Genomic DNA, 22,095 nt, shown 5'->3' with positions numbered 1-22,095 from the left:
TTTTCCTGAAGTGACAGGCTTTTCCTTCGCTCATTTTTTGAGAAAATATCTGCCAAATACCTGAGTCTGAATAACCATGGTTTGTCAGTTCTTCTTTCAAGTGAAAGTGGTGTTCCATGGGAAAATGTAAGTGACTTATTTTGCTCCTGACTCAGACAGTCACACAAGTGCTTTTCCTCAAAACAACTGCGGTGCTTCAGCTGCCACAGAAACTCTTCATGTATTCTTCCCATTTCATCATACAGTATATTACAGACGTGCTCTTTAGGCTCAAGATTGAATAAAATTAATGATATGTACTGGTTCATCAATGATGTTCTTACGTGAACCGGCATTTTTTTTACTTCAAGTGTGTGGTAAAGAAAACAAGAGCTACTCCTCAAGATTGATGCTGTTGCCTTGAGTCCTGCTAAGCCATTAGCAGTTTTACCCTCACAACTTCTATAGCATCAGTACAAATGCCAAAGCAGTGGGAAAAGGCAAATGTTGTCTTCATATTATTAAGAAAATAATTTAGACCTTGCAGTCTTTCCCAAAAGGGGTTCACGAACTCCCCAAGTTGTCTGTAAACCACCCTTTGAGTACAGCTGCTCTAGAATGAAATAATAGACACCACAGTCAAGAGAAAAGAGCAAGAAATGTTGACCAAAGCTTTATTATCTAAGAGCATAGCCTTAGCAGTCAGAACTGCATTCAAGCCCTGGTTTGCTACCTTCTAGCAGTGTGACCTTGGACAGTTGATTTTATTCTTTATAATCTTTAGGTTACCTATCTGCACATTACCTGCATTATCTGGATATACTGATAGCACATACTTCATAAAGTTAATGACAAAATGCACCTAGAGGGGGAGCACAGTACCTAGAAGATAGTAGGCCATCAATAAGTCAGGGAGTAAAGAAACTGTGGGCAGAGGACTGTTTTCAAGGCACGAGTAGGAGAGAGAAAATCACTGAGGTTTTGTGATGACTTGATATGGGGTGTGGGGAGGGGAGATGGAAGAGTTATGGGATTAAGCTCATTCCCAGATTTCTGGTTTAAGCCACAAGTTGTTATTAACCCAACAGATAAGTGGAGGTTTGTAGGTCATGATAATAAATTCTGTTTGGTATTTATTTAGTTTGAGATGCCTGTGAGACAACTGGGACTGGGTATGTAATTAAAATATGGGTCTGAGACTCAGGAAAGCCATCTGGTCTGGGCAAATATTGATTAAAAAATCAATGGTTGAAACTGAAGCTAAGAACATGCATTACATTGTCAAGGAAAAAATTAAAAAGATGAAGAGACAGGACTCTTGTGACTACCATTTTCTAAGGAGAGGGTACGCAGAGGATATTAGACAATGAAGTCAGAGCAGTTACATGAATGCCAAAGGAGGGACTTCTGAGATGCTAATTAAAAAGCATGTATGGGGTATGATGATTAGTCTAACTCCCTGCCTTTAAAGTAAATGAGGTACAGGCACGGAGAAGCTAAGTAATCTTCACTGAAATGTCTGCTGACAAATATGAATTGTTGTTCTGAGGCAAAGCATTTTCTACACATTCTATATTTTACTAACTTTTCCTGTTATATTTGACATTTTTCTCTTGAATCTTACTATCGTAAAGATCTAAGCTGCACGTAAATTACTACAGAAAAACAGATTTGTATAGTTCAATTCAATTTTTGAGGATCACCTATCTGTATGCTAATGTGCTAACATAAGCTTCTGAAACTGTATGAAACAATATTTGTTAATGAATCAGGTTCTGAAAAAAAATGGCATAGTAAACATTTGGGATATGCTGTGGCATTACTGAGGCAAAGACAAAAGTTTTTCTTTCTTTTTTTTTTTTATTAGTCACATAGCCTGTGAGTTCTCATCTTGTTGACTTCCAGAATCACAGTTTGGCAACTTGTATTGGTCTATAACCTATTAGTAACCTTTAGTAAAATAGTGTCTTCTCTGTCTCTCTCTCTCTCTCTCTCTCTTTCTCTGCAACAGTTTTGATGATTATGTTATAGACAAAAATCAATTAGTTCTGGTCTATTGCCATGGAAACAAAGTTATGTCAGAGGCTATAAATTTGCCGTCTTCAAAGATAGAAAGTTGCTTTGTGTCACACAATTTGAAAGATCAGAAAAAAACCCCACAGTGTTCTTGATGAAAAGCAAGTTCTCAGGAAAAGACAGGATCCACTGCTCAGCAAGGGTGCTGTGTCTTCTGCCTGACATCAGAAGAGATCATTATAAGAAAGACATAATCTAAAGACAGGATGGACCAATTATTTATCCTCATATCAAAGGAAAGTTTTAATTTTTTCAAAAGGAGTTTTCACCTTGGGTTAATTAATGATTGTCAGGTATTAGTATTTACCTGACTGATATAGTTTCAGGCAGCATATGTGACCATGAGCTCACTGTATTATGAAAGTAGTACAGAGAGGAATCAGCACATTATTGTAACCACTGAACACTATCCAGAGCACAACTCAATATTATTTTACATATTTCAAAAGAGTTTTGAAATAATGCCTGGTTGGTGTACCCATCTAACTAGGTAGCTTTGCGGATTAAATAATAATAGATAAAACTACTGAGTAATTACTATGTATCAGATGCTCTGTCATGTAATTTATGCATATTAATTTATTTAATTACCCTTTTAATTTTATGAAGTTAATATTATTATTATTCTCACTTTACAGATCAAAAACTTAAGGGCAGGTTACCTGATTAGGTTACCTGATTCGATTAGATCACTTAATCAGGTAACAAAAGGATAAGTCAAGGAGCCAGTATTCGAACACAATTGGTTCAGGAAATAGTCTTGTCCTCAAGACTACAAAACGAAATTTTTAGTTTAAGTTTTCTAAAATGGAATTAATATAAATCAGCTACTTTATTTAGAGGTTACTATATATAGAGCCCAATATTGTGAATGGTGTGGTGCAACCTAAGAAATATAGCACGAGAGTCCTCACCTTTGCTTTAATGTAGAAGGTAAAACAAACAGGAATGAATCAATAATAAAAATAAACTCCACATTTAACAGATACATGTTCACATGTGTAGTAAGCACTTTGGAGTTATTTAGAGGTAAATTAAAAGCCTAGGCTAGTTTCTACTGTATTGTATACTTCCTGCTGTCAGTGTGGTGTCAAAGAATTCAGCATCACTCTTGGCCTGAATAAATCTACTGACGAGGTAAGTACAGCAAGGCTATCACTATGCCACGGCCAAATACAACTGAAATCTAGACTTTCTCTACCATCATTCCTTTCCTATTAGCAAAACATAGGATTTTCCACACCTAAGAATTATTTATTGACTTGCTAATTATTTAGCAAGAGAATCTATGTCTCCCTTTCTCTACTTGGACTTAATGTCTTTCCCCTGGAAAAAATAGCTGTATGAAAGTATGAGTTCATCTCTGTCTTCAGAAATATTTTCATCTCAGAAATACAATAGCTTTTGGGGGATGAAGTTCCCTGTGACTTTGTTCTTATCAGACAGCTATAACTCAGAGAGACAACTGTGAACTAATGACAACAAGTAAGCCAACATTGTAACCGACAAATCGGCAGCATTGGTTTCATTAGCTCCTGCATTTTTCTCTTGTTTGTTTGCAAACTAAAAATGCCTGTTCAACTCCCCAACATCCATTCCACTCCAGGTACCTCCTCTTATCCAAGCCTCCTGCTAATCATTGGTTAAGGAAGAAACTTCTGGGTCAATGCTGGTCGAGAAAAGGTGAGAAGTCCACCAAGTGGGTGTCTGTAAAAGGGTTCTTCACTCCTAAGAAATAGAGCAAGAAGACAGAATTCTCTGTCTTCTGGACCTTATCGCATCAGGATATGACACATGGAACTACTCTGGTCAACTTACAGTCAGAAAAAAATGACATTCTGGGGGCACAGCTGACACACTGAGGGTGGCAGATCACAGAGGCAGGTCTACCAGTGGGTCTGGATGGATCACTCAGTTCTTGGACCCAAACTGCCTCTGTACTGCTGGTTATGTTCAATAAACATTTTTTCTTGGCTAAGAAAGTTTTAGACAGCTTTTCTAGTTGGTAGCAGCTGACACACCAAACAGATAAATATTTCTTGGTTGGTTCAAACACTTGGCCAGTCCAAAGCCAGCTTACAACCAAATGCTAACCACATATTTGGATATCTTTCATCTCATGGAAAATGGTGAGCTATGGATCCAGTTGCCACATAAATATAAAATCCAAGTAAGTACAATCATGGCTTATTTACTAAATACACAGGATGAATGTATTTCTTAAAAGAAAAATAAATAAAAAGCTAGATTTGTCTCTCTTACATCAGTAGCCCTTGGCATCATTCATTTCCCAGGTCATCTCTGCCCTGTCTCTACCTATGTTTGCCATTTTGGAGCAACTAAGTAGCCAGCAGGGAGGAAACCATTGCTCTGTCTTCTCCTTGTCCTGATATAACTGTCCTTGTTAGCTAACAGGAATTTTAATTTACTTTCCACAAACACAAATTTATACCCCCTAGTAATTTAGGTACCTTAGAGAGCCACAGCACCTTTTTCCGGAAAATCTCCAGGCCACTTCTGGGAATTATCTCATTTGTTCTTATGCTATCCCTAGAAGAGACTCTATTTTTATTCCAGTAAGCCACTCTGCCACAATGACCTCTGATGTGGCTTGGTGTCAGGTGTCCTTGTCCATTATCTGTGTAGAAAGGGAACACAGGTGAAGTTAGTCCAGCATCTTGGGCATTTGGACTGAAGTGGGTGCTCTGGCTCTTGCTCTGGCTCTGGGCTTTCATACTTTGTTTAAGCAGAGCCCTGGATGGAGAAAGCAGGACTGATGCAAAGCAGGTGGTTTCACTCTCGCAGGCAGTGTGCCCTGGTGTGCTCTAGGAAAGATGGGGCCAGGAACCACTGCCAGGATGCTGAGTTGGAGTGGGGCTCTCCTTTCTTCTTTGGCAGCCTTGAATCAGCGACTCGTTCTGAAGGCGTGCTGAAGCTCCAGAGCATCTTCCTCTTCATCACCTCCTACTTCCTCCCTCCTTCCCCCCTGTTTACTTCCCTTTTGCTGCTTTTCTTCAAATGCCAGAAAGACAGAAGAAGCAGACCAGTGGAGTATGTGGTTAAACTGGTGTCATGAGTCAGTATTTTGTTCCTTTTCAGCTCCTTTTCCTCTCTACCTAAAACCCTAGTTGATAGTATGACTAAGATAAGACAAATAAACTTTTTATTCAGTGGTTTCTAAGAGTAAGTTTTAGACAAGCAGATGTGAAAAACCAGCATACTAAATTAAGGCATAACATTAATCTAAGCATAAATATCTGATGTTATACTCCGATCAGCTATAGCCATGACCAGTGAGTGGCTTAGCCCAGTTAAACTGACAATTATTTCAAAAAATAATATACATAATTTTAAAATCAGCAATTGATGTTTAAAACAATATTTATTTTAATTCACTTATAAAATGTTCATAGCTTAACTGGTCATAGATTCTCACCAATAAATCTCCTTTTATAATTTACTCTGACAAAAAAAAACACATTAAATCTCACTTTTTCATTTTTATACATACTTTAAAAAAATCTTTGACTCCTGATGAAAACTCACTCCTAAGCCACCAATCTTTTCTTGACTCTGTTATCTGAGTGATTTTTCTAAAACATGTATCCTACCATTATTACAAATCTGTCAGTGGATCTCAGTGATTTATAGTCATTTTAGCAAAGGGTGCCAGTGTCTTTATGAACTGTCCCTGCATTTCCTCCCCAACTTTTCACACATCTTAGTAACACAGATCTGGCTTTTGCCCATTCACTAGCTGCATGACATTGAACATGTTACCTAACCAGTCTAACCTTTCATTTCCCATCTATTAATAGGGATTATACCACCCAGTGAAACAGGGTTGGTGTTAGAATGAAATGAGATTACACACATAGAGACATAAAGTCACTTGTACACTAAGTGGTGTAAAGTAGATTTTCTTTAAAAGCTGGAGGCTTTGATAGTATTAGAGGTAGGAATAATAATATGATCATAATAATACTACTATTATAGTTATTATCATTATTTTCTATAAAGTAAGAGTAATACTAATAATACCCACCAAACAGACCTACCCATCAGAGCTTAAAGCATTAAATTATTAAATAATTTTATAGCCTTTCAATAAATGTTAGTTCCCTCTTTACAATCTTAATAAATGTTATTTCCCTTCCCTTCCCAGCAAACAACTAACTGGGTTTTAAATAGCTTGCTCTCCTGCCTGACATCAGTACTGAGCCTAATGTTAAATTACCAAAACGTCAATTTAGAGATATCTCCAGAATGTTTGAGGGGACATGGAGGTGGGTGAGGTAAGGAAGGCTGAATATTAAACAGGCACTAAGAAGATAAGGAAGAGCAGGAGAGTGGATTTGGAGAGAACACCCCAGAAGGTTCTGATGTACTCGCATTCTCGCTCTTCTCCTTTCCCATTGCAAATCACTGATTCACGGATCAGAAAAACGTATCTCGCAGTCTGGGCTCCAAATGCAAGAGATTTTTTCCCAATTTCAAGAATCCATAGGAGATAGCTGTGATTTCTGCACATGTCCTCACGCTGCAATTTAGGCCTCATCCTTCAAGATGCATTACATCTCAATAATACCTCTCACTCACTCATTTTTAAAAGCAAACCATGGCTCATAGATTAACTGTAATATAAAGTTGTACTACCTGAGTTAAGAGACAATCAGGATTCTTTAAAGCAGTTCTGAACTTCACTTGGGCTACTTGTTGAAGAATCAGATTTTTGGGTTCAATCTCCAGAGATTCTGAAAAAGTTAGTTGGGGCAAGGCCAGGAATCTGCATGTGAGACAAGTCCCCTAAATGTATCTGGTGCAGGGGGCCCATGGATCACCATTTCAAAAGACTGCTCAGGAGAAGAGTACAGGCTTCCTGGAAATGTAAGGTGGGTGCTTATATACTCAAGGCTGCACTTTGGCTCTAATGTCCCCAGTAAGGAAAAAAGAGTGGAAGCACATGGGATCACAAGGATTTTATTTTGTTCTATTTTAGGGGGAAAAAACAATTGCTAAAGGCTGTATATAAAAGGACAAACTTTCTTCAAGACCTAAACTGAAGAAATTTTTCTTAGGACATAGCGTAAGGGGGGCTATGCAACATTGCTTAACAGATTTCTTAAATTTAATTTTACAAAAAAACCATACAAGCCTTAATCAAATAAGTCTCCTACTGATGGCTAAAATTAGTTAAATTCAGTCAATCCCATTTAGAAGGGGATGAGACAAGATAGTTCAGTAACTTTACTTTCTGATTATCTAATATAAGTGTTGGAATTGGAGATTCCCCACAAAAGGGATAGCCTGCCTTTAATATTGCCTTAATAGAATTCCAGCATTTTAGAAATTAAGGGGAAGTTCATGCCACAAATGAGGAAGTGAGAGCTCAAACAGCATGCCAGAGGCTGCTCTGAAAAGGGTAGGTATCACTGGAAAAATCTTGGACAAGGTTGTTTTAATTTTATTTTTCTTAATGCATTTTTGTTTTTATTATTGATATTATTAACTGTATACTAATATCAACAATTGATTTTTTAGATAAATTTAATTGTTTATATTTTGTGCTATTTAGTTTTTCCTAACAATTCATTTATCCTTTAAATCTCTTAGCCCCCACGTTTTAAAAATTTTTGTCTTGCTCTAGTTCCATTGTTTGTAGCCATCATGTGGCCTCTACAGTTTGTCCTTTAACTATTTTTGGCCATTTATGCTATCTTTTTTGTTTTCAATTAATTTTATCTTCTTTTATGCTGACAACATGATGAACCTGCTTCAGAAATTTCCAGATTAACCATTTCTGTCATGTGTTAGGCTGTAAAACTCTGGGGACCCTGCTCTCTGTGCAGGGGCTGAAACAGATCCGCACCTGCCTGCTGAGAACCAACCCGCCCCCCTCCCCCCACACACACACAGCAGGTCCCTGGCAGGGCTGCCCCGTGGGGAAGGGGAAGCCTTCCCTCTGAGTGGAATGCTGGTTGGTTCTTCAACGTCTGAAATAGCCCCATCCCACCAGCTGCTCATCTGGGTTGAGGCACTTATCAAGAAGATAACTTCAAATGGCTAAACCATCCAGAATAATATGCAATGAAATACTAGATATTTGTCTCATAAACAAAGCATCCATCCACTTCTCTTAGTGCTTTAGACATTCTCCTGGAGAAAACTGACCATCAGGAGGCTTCATGGTGGTCACGTTAACACCAGATCTGGGATTTCTTTCCTTCAGTTGTACAGAATTCATTCCTGCCTTTACTCTAAATATGTTTCACCTGAGAGGCTCAGAGCTAAATGCACATCCTAAAAAATTAACTTAATGAATCTACAGTCTTTAACAGTTTTATCATCTACATTTTCTACATTTCCTTGTCTTCAGCTTCCTACTTTGTATGGATTTTTTAAAAAATGTACCACTTTATACCACTTTTTAAATAAAGATGTGGGATATAATAAATAAAAGTCCAAATTCTCTAAATGTGATTTAAAGGATTTATTTGTTCTTAAGCATGAGTAGATTCTTCTTATAAATAGACCATTTTTTCAAGGTCTATACTTAATTTTATAATGAATAAAAATATTAAAACTTGAACTCAGATGCCCATAATCACCTGGACGACTCTGCTAAACATGATTTGCCGGTCCTACACCAGAGCTGCTGATTCTGTAGCTCTGTGTGAGTCCCAACGTTTGCATTTCTAACAAGCACACAGAGGCTGCTGATGCCACCAGCCGAGGAATTACAGTTTTACAATGACTGGCTTATAGAATCTGGAATTAAAGTTTTTCTGAAGTTAGAAACCTATGTGCTAGCCCTATTGCTCCCATTTTTATGATTTCTCAAAGATAACAATCATAGTTTCTCCCTCCTCATTTGTTCATTCATACAATATCTAGTGGTATAATTCTTCCAAATCTGGAATCTTGAAGTGATTTATCCACTATTTCACAGAAACCTGCAATATTTTCTTAATGGTCTCCCTTTCAGCCTGACACTCCTATGGCCTGTTTTTATCCAGCTGTCAGAGTGATTTGGGGAAAACAGAAATCAAATCATGTTATTTTTCTGCTCAGAAGCCCAGAAACTACTCAGACTCTTATAGTTACCTAAACTGTAAAGCCTTATGATATGGCCTTCCAGTTACCTAGCTGAAGCCATCTTTTCCTGCTCTCCACCTCTCTCAATCCTCTATAGCCAGATTGTCTTCTTGCTGTCCTCTGCACCTGCCAAGCACACATACACTATTCCTTCTCTCAGGAACACTTTTCCTCTAGATAGCTGAATGCCAAACTCTCTCAACTCCTTCAAGTCCTGGTGAAAATCCACCTTCTCAAAGAGTCCTACTGTGCTTCCCCTCCAATTTCTTACCCCACATTATTGTTTCCATAGCACTTATCATCTTATTATGTATTATATAACATAGATATTCATAATGTCTATTATTTATTTTCTGTCTCTCAGGGGTAGAATATAAGCTTTGTAGTATGTAAGACATCATCAGATATCTGTTGAATACAACTACTTAAAATGAATTCTACAGATGCTCTGTTCAACCTGGTAGCCACTGGCTAACAAGGAGTACTTGAGCACTTAAAATGTTGTTAGGGCCAAATTTTGAAATGATTGTATTTTGGACATGTTGGCTTAAACAAAATATAGCATTAATGTTACTTGTTTCTTTTGTCTCTTTTTTAAATTAGCATCTAGCAAATTCCAGGTACCTATGTTGGTCTCATTATATTTCTTTTGACTAGTGCTGGTCTAGCAGATACTTTTCCCCTACCCCTTCACCCTCCTCCAAGTGATCAAGCCCATACACAAATGCATGAATTAAAGAAGGGGGTGATCCGCTGTTCTAAGAGTCTCTAAAAGGGAAGGTGGCTCTCTCTGAATTGATAATTTCTCAGTTTTACTTGATCAGAGAGTTGTTTTTGCCCTTAAGTAATTGGGTTTTGGATCAGGAAACACTGTAGTGAAAAAACTACTTTGTCCATAGGAAAACATCTGTGTGTATGTATGCCTATGCACATGTATTTGTGTAGCAGAAGCCACATTTAAATCTGAATACTACAGACCTATAGGGAGCTTTCTATTATGAAATGAATTGGCATCATGACAAATAGACAGCAAACAGCATTCTCAGACCGACAATCAATGCTTGATCTGTATTCCCACCATAATATCAGTTTTGCTTTAGCCATAATGGCCCTCTGAGTTGCCCTCAGCTGCGTTTCTCCTGTTTGCTGGTGCCGTGTGCTTTAGGCAGTTTCTTTCCAGGCAACCACAGACTGTTTACTGACTGTAATCAAAATGACAGCGCACTGTTTTCACAACCGGGTGTTGAGTTGATTGCCTTTTTCAATTGGCAACCTGAGGGAACTTTAGAACTTGAAGCTTGAGGTACAACTTGCATTACTTCAAGATGGTGCGTATGTCACATGTTTCCTTTACTCCTTTGAGGTTTAAAACACAGAGGATTGAGTTTTATCTAGCCTGGAGCAGAGAGGCTGTAATCACTGCCTTCAGATCAGCGCCAGTGGTAACTGTAACTGAAACACAGGTTGATTCAGGTGGGGCTGAAGTTCAGATGTCACCTGATTATTTCTCAGCCAGAACACAGTCACCCCAAGGGCCTCCTCTACCAAGCACACCTGGCAAATAGATGGTTATAGTGCTGTGCAATCAGCACAGGCAGAGACAGTGTAACATAAAAAAGCATTCCCTGCCCCATCTTTTTAGAAACAAGTCTTCAAGTTTTTGCACAGCAAAGAAAATCATTAAAAAATAAAAAGACAACCCACAGAATGGGAGAACATATTGACTGGTACATGTGATAAGGGGTTAACATTCCAAAATTTATAAAGTACTTACAAAACTCAATACCAAAAAAAATCAAAAGCAATTAAAAAATGGGCAAAGGACCTGAACAGACACTTCTCCAAGGAGGACATGCAAATGGCCAATAGACATATGAAAAGATGCTCAATGTCACTAATCATCAGAAAATGAAAATTAAAACCACAATGAGATATCATCTCACACCTGTCAGAATGACTATCAACGATAAATCAACAAACAAGTGCTGGTGAGGATGTGGAGAAAGGGGAACCTTTATGCTCTGTTGGTGGGAATGCAGATTGGTGCAACCACTGTGGAAATCACCTCAAAATATTAAAAGTGGATCTTCCTTTTGACCTAGGAATCCCACTTCTGGGAATATATCTGAAGGAACCCAAAACACTAATTTGAAAGAATATACTGTATTTTTCGGACTATAAGATGCACCTAGGTTTTGGAGGAGGAAAATAGGAAAAAAATTTTGAAGCAAAAAATGTGGTAAAATATTTAATAACATAAATAACATAATATTTCACCAATTAAATGTAAACAGAACTCAACAGCAGCATTAAAAACCATTATTCCTTCTGAATTTGTGTGTGTGGGGGAGTGCGTTTTATAGTCTGAAAAATACCGTAAGTATTTTTATGTTCATTGCAGCATTATTTACAATCACCACAATATGAAGCAGCCCAAGTGTCCATCAGTAGATGAATATATAAAACAAGTCTGGGAGATTTACACGAGGAATTCTATTTGGCTGTAAAAAAATTTTTACCCTTTGCAGCTGTGTGGCAGGACTTGGAGAACATTATGCTAAGTGAAATAAGCCAGTCACAGAAAGATAGATACCATGTGATTTCACTCACATGTGGAATCTAATGAACAAACTGATCTAACAAGGAAAATAGGGACAGACTCATAGATGGGGAGCAGGATGACTGCTGGGTGGGAGAGGTTAGGGGGTGGAAGGATTGAAAAAAAAAGGAAAAAGGACTCATGGACATGGACAACAGCATGGTGATTGCTGGGGGAGAGGGTATATGGGGATAAGTGATAATGGAAAAAATACAATAAAGACTTAAAAATTAAATTAAAAAAAGAAAAGATAAGGAAAAGAGGGAGTAAAATAGAAGAAAAGGAATGAAACTTGCACTTCAGATAACCCGTATTTTAGACTTGTCTTTGCTATCACTTACTATGACATTTTGAACACTCAACAGCTTTGGTGTTCACTGCCCACATTTGTATAAAAAGAAGGGAGATGAAAGAAACCAACTAGTTCACTTGTAGTGTGTCTTTTATCTCTAAAGCTCTAGTTCACTGTCCAAACTCTAGGATGCTGTAGTGGGCAGATTCCAACATTTATCCCTCCTAGGAGGGAATTATCTGAGGGCAAGGCAACAGCCTTATACTCCAAACAAGAGTCATTGAATTCTGACTAATCATGTAACTGAGAGGCTGTCTTCACATCCAGAATACTTTGTGCACTGGGGGCTTGCTAGTTTTAAATTTAAAGTATGTTTTTTGATGAGTCAATATTATGAATGCCTTGAGTAAAGCATAGCTGGAATGTTGGTTGCTGAAAAGAACTATTCCTCAAATTCTTTCTAACTCTACATATCCAATTTTGATACATAATTTCTTCATGAAATTGTAGTATTTGAAATGATAAGTCACCTGGTCAAATCCCACCAAAATAGGGCCTTTTGAAGTAAAGAATACATGAAAATATATTTTCTGGGATCTGAATTCAGTACCCTGAGAGTCTGTATTTGTTCTTCAGCCACTGAGCACATCATTGGCACTGAAATCAAACAAGGGCCTGCGTGCATTGCCCCGAGTTCCGTGTGGATCGTGCCACGCACTGCAGCAGGGATGCAAGGTAGAAGGCCTCCACACATCAAGACAGGAGGGATTCGGTTCAGTGCTCAATTCTTTCAAGGCTGAAGGAGGGTCAGAATGCTACAGGTAAAAGATTACATAATGTAATTTTTTCCTCAGACAGGGACTGCAGCAACCAAACTGCTACAGAGAGATAAGACTGGTGCTTGTCTATCCTGGCCCTTCCCAGCATGGAGGATCTAGCAAGCAAGACCCTGTGGACAGGGCAGCAATCACTAGGAAAAACATAAGAAGAGCTGAAGGGAGAAGATGCTAGGGGAAAAAAGCTGGAATTTGTGGGATTCCTACAGTGTTCCAGGTGGGCCACTTAAACCGACTTCTCAAGGACATGGATAATTCAGGATTTTGATAAAATTGCCTGTACAAAATGAGGCATTAGATATACTCATTCTTTAAGTGCTCCACCTTTAAAAAATTAATATACTTTATTTTTAGAGTAGTTCTAGGTTTACGAAAAATAAATTGGAAAGTACAAAGTTGTTCCCTCATCAAGTTCCTTTTTTGTCTCACATGTTTAGTCTTCGCTTTTTTTTTATTAAGGAAGAAATTAAGAAAAGAAGTAGAAACTATTTTGTCATGCATAGAATTTCTTAAATTTAGCTTCTGAAGGATATGGACTGGTGGAACAAAGTGTATTATTTTGTGATTAATTTGGTCTCATAGACTGTTGTCTGACACGCTGCACTACTATACTGTGCTTAATGGATATGTTAAAGAAATGTGTCTTACAGTGACTTGGGATACTTTTAAGACACCAAGTAAACAACATGTCTAACAAATGTATAAGAGGAAGGCGATTATTGTGGCTTCAGTGGTGTATCTTAAATCTTGTGGTACTTTACATAAAGATCTGTATCATGATTCATTCAGATGTGCTCTGCTCCTTTTTATTTACTCCTAAGCATTACCCTTTCCCTTTCCAAAATGTACTAAATGATTCTGAATAACAAGTTGGAAAGCTTTTTCCCAAAGAATGAAGATAGTTCTCACAGTTGTCACCATGTTGGTGGAAGGAATGGTTGTACCAACAATAAATTTTTGCCCTCTATACTGACTGAATAATTTAAGGTGACCCGTCTTCAAGAAACATTCCTTCTCTGTCAAAAGAATGTCAAAAAGCATTCTTATTAATATTTTACCAGTTCATTATTTATATTTTCATGCAGACCACCTAAGTACTTTGTATATAAAAGTTAAGATGTAATTTTAAGTAAATGATACAAACCCAGTTTGAGAACCCAAGCACTGTTTCATGGACATCCATCATAAATCCACCATCAAACATAATAATGCAATTCCTTATGTTTACCACAGATGTACCAACCTCCTGTTTCAAAATCTGAATATTTTCATCCTGAGATTTAACATATCTTTTCTACAAGTGATAATTCTACTGACCAGGTTGACAGACTGGTAGAGGTCCTGAAGAAAGCATAGTTAAGTAGAAATATTAAAGAATGTTTCTCTGGAGGAAAGGCTTTAGTATATAATGTGCTCTGAAGGACAAAGAGGATTATTTTATTAAAGGCCTCTACTGTATCATCCCCAGCTGTGGAAAGGACTGAGGGAACCAAGATGGAAACGCAACTGGGGTGATAACCCAGCGAATGTCTCCTTAAAGAGTAGAAAAAGCTGACTCATCTTAGTAATGGAATTCCTTTTACAAAATGCAATTCATTATTAATTCCATTTAGCTATTAGATTAATTTATTTCTCTCTCAGGAATCCCACTTTCTGAAAGTAAATTTTAAATGCATTTTGGTTTTAAAAAATTTGTTGGTTTACATATCTGCCTTTTCTCTAAATCTGCCACAATTGCAGTTTCAAAAATTTGAAATCAATGTTTTGTTTCCAGCTGGATGACCCAGATATTCAAAGAGTGTCTTTCAATAGACACTCTTACTTGATTATTTAAGACAATTTTCAAAGGAGCAATTCATAAAGTACAGAATAAAAAAGGGCATGTCTCCGGTTTTACTAATTGAAGTTCACGGATGCTTATTTATGAGTGTGCACAATTGTTTGTATTGTTAGTTTGCAAAATATACCATAACTAGCAGCTGAGTCAACTTTCAAATAGAGTTAAGGGTAGGCAATTAACAATTTGAAATATAAGACTGCTTACACATATAGAATAAATACCAGCTTGTTCAACCAAGAGAGAAAAGGACATGGATGCATTTATTTTCTTAAGTGTTTGCACAGCCTCTTTACTTAACATGGGCTCACTAATTAGCATTTAGAAATGATTTTGAACATCACTTCTCAGCTTATTTTCACCTCTCTAGTTAAGCTTCCATTAGCTCCTCTTAATTTTCTCTGCCTTCCTCTAGTCAACTGGTTCTCAAACCTGGCTGCATATTTGAACTATACTTGCAGAGCTCTTAAACAAACAGTGATACCCAAGTCAGCCCCAGAGAGTCTAATTCAACTGGTGTACGGTGGAGCCAAACATTGCTCTTTTTTTAGCTTTGCAAACGATTCCATTGAGCAGCCAGGGCTGTGGGCCTCTCTCTGAATAAGCTCATCATGTTTTACCTCTTTCTCTTTTCTCTCAGAATGTTTGCAAGTCTACTTCCCTTAAATTGCTTATTTCCTCCTGTCATTTTTATTAGTGAGGTTTTAAAAATCTAATTTTTTACATTTCTTATTTTGCTTTTTTTCTGTTTTTCCATTTTCTGTCCAAGAATTTCTCAGTCTAGGCACATGTATTTGATTTGTATCTTTACCTAATACTAGCAAGTTTTTATGTCAATGAAAGAGAATCAATATAATTGTGAATTATACTTTTGTCAGTTCTTCCAATGCTAATATAATAACATAATTTAATGTTTAGTATAAATATATAAAAATGATAGTAAAACTCAATGCAATTGTTGAAAACTAGTATTAAGAATGGATTGCAATCATTATTGGCTATGATTAAAGATATTTTGGAACTTTGAGACCATATGGGGCTCAATAAATAACATCTAAATACCCTATGTAATAGTTTTACCATTTCACAGCTAAAGGATATGTTTGCTCTAACTTTTAAACTTCAAAGACAAATTTCAATAGTTTCAGGATAGTGCAGAAGTAAGAATATCACATACTGTACAAATTAGCATGTCAGTACCAAGATATCCACAGCAAGGGAAGCATTAAAGCAACCAGAAGTGGGGGACAAGAACTATGATGATAAAATCTGGGGATGTAAATATCACTGGGGAAAAGAGAAAATACATAGAGTATTCACGGATTTTAAATGAAACACATGGACAAATGGTGGGCAGTTTGGTGAGCCCAGCGTAGTAGAGAAGTCTTGAGTACCTGTGTGGCTGTACATCTAAAAACGGTCAAGCCTTTTTCTAGTTCTCTTCCCTCGATGGTAAAGCAGGGGTTGGATTGGCAGTGGAAAAACAACTTGGTCCCAAATCCCCTGGCCATTTCCTGACTGCAGGTATGTTTTGTTGGATGTACCCAGTATTGTAAATAACTTGAAATAGATGACATTTAAAGGGGAGATTTTTAATACAAAACCTGATTTTCAACTTCTTTGATGAAAAGGTTTGATTCAACAATCTTCTGGCCCTAAGAAGGAGCTTCCTCCCCTTAGAAAGGGCATGGACTGTCAAGTTCATTTGTCCCAACCTGACTGGCTTCACTTAACTGTTCTTACTTGCTTTGCTCGTGCAGTAAGTTGGGTTTGTTTCCTGGGGAACTTATTATTAAGGTCATTTCCAATCATGATATAAGTTCCATGAAAAGAGACTGCCCAGCATACTTGGTTCAGGTAGAACAAAATAACATATAAAAAGGAAAAAAATGTCACGAGCAAAAAATACCAAGGAGACAGAGAAACTAACAAACTGGTAACAGGTTCTTAAATACAGGCTTAAGCCCACAAAATGTGTCTCATTGACCCAATACAAGAATATTTGGGGTTTGAGTGCAAAAGACAATGTCACTGAGCAATAATAACTGAGATTTAGTGAATTATTCCAGCTCAAGCTCTTGGGAAATGAAAAGGACAAAATGTTCTGTACAACCCAAATAAGAATAAAGTGTATTCTGAATATTAGGAGATTAAAATTCCCAAAAGTGAGCTTCTTGGCAGAAAATGGCCAAAGTTATTTAAAGAGTGACTTCCCATATTTGAAATTCTCTGTTGAATAAAACAATATTAAACCACTGTTCAATAATTCAAGGACTGTCATTTCTTTCACTTTGCCCCAGCACAGAGCTCAGTCACACGAAGGTCTCCCTCTATGCAGTCTCCAGAATGATGAAAACCTAATTGAATTATTACAGAAATAACTTCAGTCTTTCAAAGATTTCTCTGAACTAGAACAACCCCTGAGAATTCCCTTATACAACCACCACCTGGCATATGTTTATATGCACTGAATTTGGTCACTATATTTATTTTATATATATGTATGTAATAAATAAGTACATATATTTATATATAATACATAAGTACGTATATTTAATATTGTAACACTGCTTGTAAGTTACTTTGCAGTCATTCTCTATTCATATTATCTTTGGCAGAAACTTTTTAAAATACTTTTCATAGATTGTTTATCACTTGAAATTCTGGAGACAAAAGGTAGACTATTAAAATCAGTCGCTTACTTGGCACACTAACACTTGAGCAGGCATTTATATATAAATATTAAAGAATTCTTCTACTGTGGCAAATTATGTGTCCGATGTAGATTCAGATCTCAGACACCCAAAGAACTGGTGCCTGTCAGGCAGTTCAGAGGACAAAGTGTGTCTGTGCTTAGCAACAGAGCAAGATTTTATTATTATTGTTTTACCAAGTAAACTAAAATTAACACTCTTCTGCTCTGAAGTGTGTACCTACACCTAATGTATCCCATTAAAATGTATCCAAAGACTGTATTAACTTCACCCCAGGGTGATAATATCAGGTAAAGCTGAACTAAAACATAGCTTCCCGATGGAAGATAAACAAGTGAGCTTTCACCCCAAAACAGCAATACAACTGACTTTTACTCTTCCCAAATTTTATAACTATCCCAAAGAGCAGCCTATCTCAAGAAGTAGTAGTTCAGATGCCAGGTTCTATATTGAACTGCTATTGAAATTGTTTATGGGGTAAAATTCAAGTGGAAGCAAAGATGATTTGCAATTGAAATGAATGTAAATTTAAAACTAGATCCTAAAAGTACAAAAGTATGTTTCAGGGGAAGGTGAGTAATTCATTCTCGTAGTTTTAAAAAACTGGTGAAACATCCATCAATATTAAGCTGAACTGAATAATATATTTTTAGATGACAAATGAAACATTAATTTCCAACGTTCCATTAGTTCACAAAGCATGAATGACAATGAGAAAAATGTAATCTGCCCAGCTACCCATATAAAGAAATTTCACTCTCCAGTCACATGTTCATTCTGTGTTGGGAAAAAAGGCATTTGTCTTTACATGTTTACACTTATGAGTGCTTTCAGTTAACTTCAATCATAAAAATAAAGAACTGCAAGAACTGGGAGTGACCTCGTGTCAGGGAAATGAACTGGCAACAAATTCCAAGCAGAGCAAGTGGAGCATTGTCTAACTGAGATTATCTTACCCTCCTTCTCCCAAACTCTTGGCCACCTCAGATCTGTCTAATCAGGAGCCCATTAAGTCATCTTGGCTGCCAAGAAGATGAAACTGACAGTGCATTTACTTGAGTCAGTTTAAAGAGGCCCAGGGTGGTTGAAGGGAAGAATTAGGAGGCCTGGGGTGCTCCCGAAAATCCCAGCAGCACACGGCTGTCAAGAGCGCAAAACTGCACATAGAGAAAACCTTTAGAGGGAAGCAGGAATTTTGCAGCATGTCAACAATTTCATCAGGCACAATTGGCCTTTTCACCTTTCTATTGAATAGGATTTCAGCAGTAGAGAGTTGGTGAGTCGATCACATAGCCACCACATGCAGTCATTTCGAGGATTAGGCTCTGCAATTTGATGATCATAGTAGAAATTATTTGACATTTAAATGTAATTCTTGGTAATCTAGGTTTTCTTTGCAAATACTCACAGAAAGCTTTTGCCTAATAGGTCTACCCTATTAAGACACAAGTGAAATAAAGGCTCTTGCCCTTATTTTGTTTAAAAAAAAAACCTTTTAAGTGGAGTCCATGTATATCATTGGGTAAAAGAACAGTCTTCTAGAAGGTGTTATGGGAGTTCTATAAATTCTCCAGGAAATGTCCAGACTGTTAGCACTAATTGATATTATTACAGGGGACACATTTTGTTGTTCATTCAGCAAGGGCACTCTTCCAAGTTGAGAATTACTCACTTTTCCACTGCAGAATTCCTTGGCAGTTTCATTCTTTCCTTCCTGTTGTGGTGGAAGATATAACTTCATCACCAATAATAATAATACCTGGTGTATTAATATTTGGTGAGGGTTGGATGGCAGTGGATTACTTTATCATGTCTCAGGATATATAACAAGCACTGAACAGACATTATTGTATTCGTACAATCCTGCAACATAGGCATTGTCATGCCAGTTTTATAGATGATGCAACAGAGGCTCAGAAAGTTTAAATACTTTGTCAAGTAATAGTGGAGCCAGGATTCATTCAGCTCTTAAAAGCCACTTTTCCACATTGCTTCCTGGTGGTTAGCATTGTAGAAGGAAGAGGCCCAGGATCTTGAAAACTCCCTGTGTTTCTCTAGAAACTCTCTGTGTTTCTCCCCGTGTTTCGTGCACCATCAGTGGTAATATACAACTCAGTGAGAGTCAAAGATATACTAGATTACAGGTATGCTGAACAGTCAACTGGTGAAAATCCACATAAATTAGAATCATAGGATTTTAAAAATGAAAAGTGTCCTTATATATCTTTAATTCTAAACCTATCTTTTACAGGCAAGGAAAATAGGCTTCAGTGATACTTGGTGTCTTTTCTGAGGTGGCAAAGCTCAATTAGTAGCAGAACTTGAACCCAAATCTGAGAGTTTCAGCTCAGTATTCAACCACTTTATCTCTACCACACCAACAAATTCCCGTATTATTCTTCACCTTATAATGAAGTCATTATTAGATTCTTCTTAAAAATAAAATATGCAAACTTATTTGATATCCCACTTAATCCAAGCAGTTTGATTTCTAAAAATTTTCCAAGAGCACATTTTGTGACTAACTTTGTATACATTTCCTCCTTACATTGGGAATATATACATAAACAAACAACTAAGAGACTATTGAAACTAGACTCCCCAAACGGCTAATATTCAGGGCCAAAATGTAAACATCCATTCATAAATGTAAAACACGTCCATAGAGACCAGCTCCGGTGTTTACACAGAACAGAGTTACTCACATTCAGTCACCTGTAGAGAAGCACGGCGTGTGCAACACACACAAGTCAATTAGCATCCATTTCTGGGAACCCTTTTCAAAGAAACCGTTTTCTTTGCATCCTGTGGTAGGAGTTCTGAAATACACAAGACCCAGGGCTTTTCTCTGAGGCAGCCACTATTTGGTAATTTTTTAAGGAGTGGCATTGTTGTTACTCATTCTAAAAACATTAAGTGAGAAATCAGTATTTTTACCATATCATTAAAAATTACAATTGCTTTTAAAGCAGAAACCTCAAGTTCTGTTTTTAGGCCCTTTGGATCAGTACTGACTGGAAACCCAGGTTGAATCAGAGGTCTTTATTTCACATAGGGCACTTACTACTTGCAGTGATCATGATGAAATTTTTCCATGCAAATCCCTGCAATTACTTATGCCTTTACCTTTGTCCTCCTATGCCACACTACACCACCTGTTGTATCAAAAAATGTATGATATTTAAAATCCTGCTTTCAATTAATACCTATAGATTTTCTGCCAATAATTTCTTATTCTAAGTATGTGATAGCTAATTGAATGATTCATTTGTGGTCATGCTATAAGATATTGTAGACAAAATATATAGGATGTAGATTATAGATTAACTAAATAACTGCTTTTTGACTAAAGTGGCTCACCCTAGTAATGAATAATAATAGTAATAATAATTACAACAACCAGTTCTTAAGTCTACACATGAAAAAAAATAAAAATGTATCAAGCTTATGAGACAATTCATTAAGAAGTTATAATATTCTTTAAGTCAATAAATTAAAAGATAAAAATATAGAAATAAGCATATTAAAATATAAAAGATATTGCCCATTACAAAGCACATAGGGATCATTTTATTATTATAAAGTTAAATGTCTTTTCAATGGTTAGTATTGGTTATCTTCTTCCCTCAGTGAGAACAGTGAGAATAGATTTTAGTAAACAAGATAATGTGTTTCAAATAATCACACATCTCTATATTGTTATCACTCCCTATACTCAAGGCCTCTTCAAAGCTGTTAAATGAAAGACTAAAGCACAAGGACAATAGTTCCAATTTCACTATACACTCATGTTTAAAAACACTGGACACACTGGACATTTAAATAGAGATGTTCTGCCATGAGATCCATTAGGTTAGCTCCATATAACAAAAAAATACTTTCTCTGAATACAATGAATCGTAAACATCTGCATGCTTCGGAAACACAGATCAGTAAAGCCTACTCTGTACCATAGTCACCATTTCTAGACAGAGGTTCTATTTCTACTGAGAGAGAAAGGAATAGTAAGCAGTTTACACATCAAATGATGCCTTTGGTTTCTGCAATTTACATCAAACCAACATTAGGTTAAAAATAGCAGCATGAAGATGATTTTAAAATAAGAAAAATGAAGTGGTGGCTAGATTCTATGGTGCAGATAATTACATGTTTTGCCAGCTTACCTGATAAAACAGAGCCTTAGGGATCACAGCATAACAAAGCCCGCATCCAAGATGGTTAGAGTGTAGTGCCTTCCTTTGCAGTTGTTCACATTTTTGTCCACAGAGGTTTACAGATTAATTACAATGTTTTTTTTCTTTGCTTTCTCTGTGGACAAGAAAACAAAGAGACCTTTCGAGAATCCTTTCTGCTATGCCTCCGCTTCCTGTTCTGAGATTCACTCTATGGTACCCAACATTTATCAGAAAACAGCCTTGAGGGGGGGAAAAAAAATCCCTGACAGAAACCAACGTGGCACCGCCATCTACTGGCAGACACACAAAATTGAACAAAAGGAAAACCACCCCCGGTATTTGTTACCATAAAGTAAAACAGAATTTATCTACTGCATGTGAGTATGTATAATGAGACTCTTGAATACTCAATTATTTGTACCTCCCTAATATTTTTAAAATTTTCATAAATTTATAAGTTGATCTACCCATAAAGTACCACAATAAACAAAG

The 22,095-nt window shown here is 36.9% G+C and overlaps 1 protein-coding gene across 7 annotated transcripts in view; it reads right to left on the bottom strand.

The window, feature by feature from the left end:
- SCN3A (sodium voltage-gated channel alpha subunit 3) overlaps positions 1-21,819 on the bottom strand; it is a 114,644-nt gene extending 92,825 nt beyond the window's left edge. For 5 of the 7 annotated variants that reach the window (XM_028509184.2, XM_028509195.2, XM_028509183.2 and 2 more), the window contains exon 1: positions 21,592-21,819. The gene's annotated coding sequence lies outside the window, so the exon portion shown is untranslated. Of the gene's footprint in view, positions 1-4,526; positions 4,655-21,591 lie in introns of those variants that run through there. The other 2 variants (XM_036023366.1, XM_036023367.1) reach the window with 2 other exon arrangements.
- Positions 21,820-22,095: the final 276 nt, after the last annotated feature.

Source organism: Phyllostomus discolor, chromosome 4 (assembly GCF_004126475.2).
Source record: "Phyllostomus discolor isolate MPI-MPIP mPhyDis1 chromosome 4, mPhyDis1.pri.v3, whole genome shotgun sequence".
Taxonomy (NCBI): Eukaryota; Metazoa; Chordata; class Mammalia; order Chiroptera; family Phyllostomidae; genus Phyllostomus; species Phyllostomus discolor.
The sequence above is the reverse complement of the archived record's forward strand: the minus strand, read 5'-3'. Positions and strand labels throughout refer to the sequence as shown.